This window comes from Gekko japonicus, unplaced genomic scaffold, assembly GCF_001447785.1.
Source record: "Gekko japonicus isolate JY-2015 unplaced genomic scaffold, Gekko_japonicus_V1.1 scaffold4086, whole genome shotgun sequence".
In the NCBI taxonomy this organism is placed as follows: Eukaryota; Metazoa; Chordata; class Lepidosauria; order Squamata; family Gekkonidae; genus Gekko; species Gekko japonicus.
This window is the reverse complement of record NW_015177141.1, coordinates 105,134-107,352: the sequence shown is the minus strand read 5'-3', so window position 1 is coordinate 107,352 and position 2,219 is coordinate 105,134.

Genomic DNA, 2,219 nt, shown 5'->3' with positions numbered 1-2,219 from the left:
CCGGTTCTAACTGTCGCTTCTTGACCCAACACTTATCCACACCCGTGATTGGCATTTACAGTGGCCGAGAGTTCCATAGGTCCTAACTAGTGTCCTATCCCCCGGATTGGTGCGGCTAGGATCCATGCGGCCCATTGTCTCTCGGAACGAAGCTTGGAGACTTTCCCTGACCGCTTGGAGACCTGGGCTACCACACGGTCGGTCCTAGTACATAACACTTTCTTCTACCCAAAGGAGTCTCAAAGCGGCTTAAAATTGCCTTCCCTTACTTTCCCCACAACAGCTCCATCTTGTGAGGTAGGTGGAGCTGAGGGAGTTCTGAGAGAACTGTGACTGACCCAAGGTCACCCAGCTGCCTTCATGTGGAGCAGTGAGGAGTCAAATCCAGTTCTCCGGATTAGAGTCCGCCCCTCTTAACCACTGCACCATGCTGGTTTCTCAGTAGAGGCCATTCCAAACATGATATAGGTTCTAAGGTTGATTTGCTGGCAAGTGTCTATTCAAAGACACTGGGGGCTACAGCCAGGCACAGCTGGCTGACAATCCCATGCATACATTTCAGTCACCTTTGCAACTTCCATCAGGTAGTAGGTGATGTGCCCTGACCTGAATGGCCCAGACCAGTCTGATCTCATCAGATCTGGGAAGCGAAGCAGGGTCAACCCTGGTTAGTCCTTGGATGGGAGACCACCACGGAAGGGCAGGTTTGCTGTGCCATGGCAGGCAGTGGCAACCCACCTCTCAACTTCTCCTGCCTTGGAAACCCCATGAGGGGTCACCATAAGTTGGCTGTGACTTGACGACACTTTTTGGTGATGTGAACAACCTTGGCTTGAGACCCTTGAGATCTACTCCCAGTCTGAGTGGAAAATACTGACCTTGTGGGAGGTGGTGGCAGCTACAAGTATGGAAGGCTTCAAGAGGGAATTGGATAAACATATGGAGCAGAGGTCCATCAGTGGTCCATCAGTCTGGGGCAAGGGATGCACTGTATTCTTGGTGCTTGGGGAGGGGGAAACAGTGGGAGGGCTTCTGGTGTCCTGACCCCACTGGTGGACCATAATACATTATGATGCAGTATCGCCTCTATTTAAAAGAATGGAAAGATAGCATAAAGTCTTTGACCATAGGTGGCTTAAATTAATATACAATATAAAAGGAGCTTTCTGTAAAATAATTACAGCAATTTTAGAAAGAAGGGTCAAGAACTATCTGTGCTCCCATTTCCCGAGTAGTAGTAGTAGTAGTAGTAGTAGAACTAGTGGTGGTGGTGGTGACTGGAGTAATTAACACATGGAATTCACTGTCACAGGAGGTGGTGGCGGCTACAAGCATGGACAGCTTCAAGAGGGGATTAGATAAACATATGGAGCAGAGGTCCATCAGTGGCTATGAGCCACAAGGTATAGATAGGGACTCTGGGGCAAGTGATGCTCTGTCTTCTTGGTGCTTGGAGGGGGGTCAACAGTGGGAGGGCTTCTAGTGTCCTGGCCCCCCTGCTGGACCTCCTGATGGCACCTGGTATTTTTGGCCACTGTGCAACAGAGTGTTGGACTGGATGGGCCATTGGCCTGACCCAACATTGGCTTCTCTTATGTTCCTTATGTAACAATGACCTAAGGTGGGGTCAACAGCGGGAGATGAGAATGGGTGGACATGACCAATTTCGCTTGGATCCAACCCAATAGCAGTGAATGAATGGGAGAGTGTTACCATGTGTGCTTGTAATTGCATTGTCTGTACTGTGCTGATGCTACGTTTGTCAAATGTCTGTACATCTGTGCATTTGGGATAAGGGGTTGCTGTGTGTGACTGGACTGTTCTGCATCTCATGCCTCTGCATGAGCAAGGTTTGAACTGCCTTTACTACAGAACACATGCTTCCCTGCATATTCCCAGCGTGCCTCTGGACAAAGAAGACAAACGCCATTATTGCTCAGTTTGGAAACTTGGAAGAACAACAGGTTTCCCCACCATTGCTGATCTGTGGGAAACCACATAACCCATCTTCCTATCTGGTTTGGCATCACAAAGAACACATCCTTTATTGCCCTCCTGGACCAGGCACATCTCTGCAAGTCAAAGGTTGCCAATGGAGATAACGATTTGACACCTGGCCACATGGCTATCTTTGAAGTTAGGGCAGATCATTTGAATATTGCCCCCTTCCCCTCAACTAGGACGTCACACCCTTTGACCTATAGCATAGTAAAGGGGAC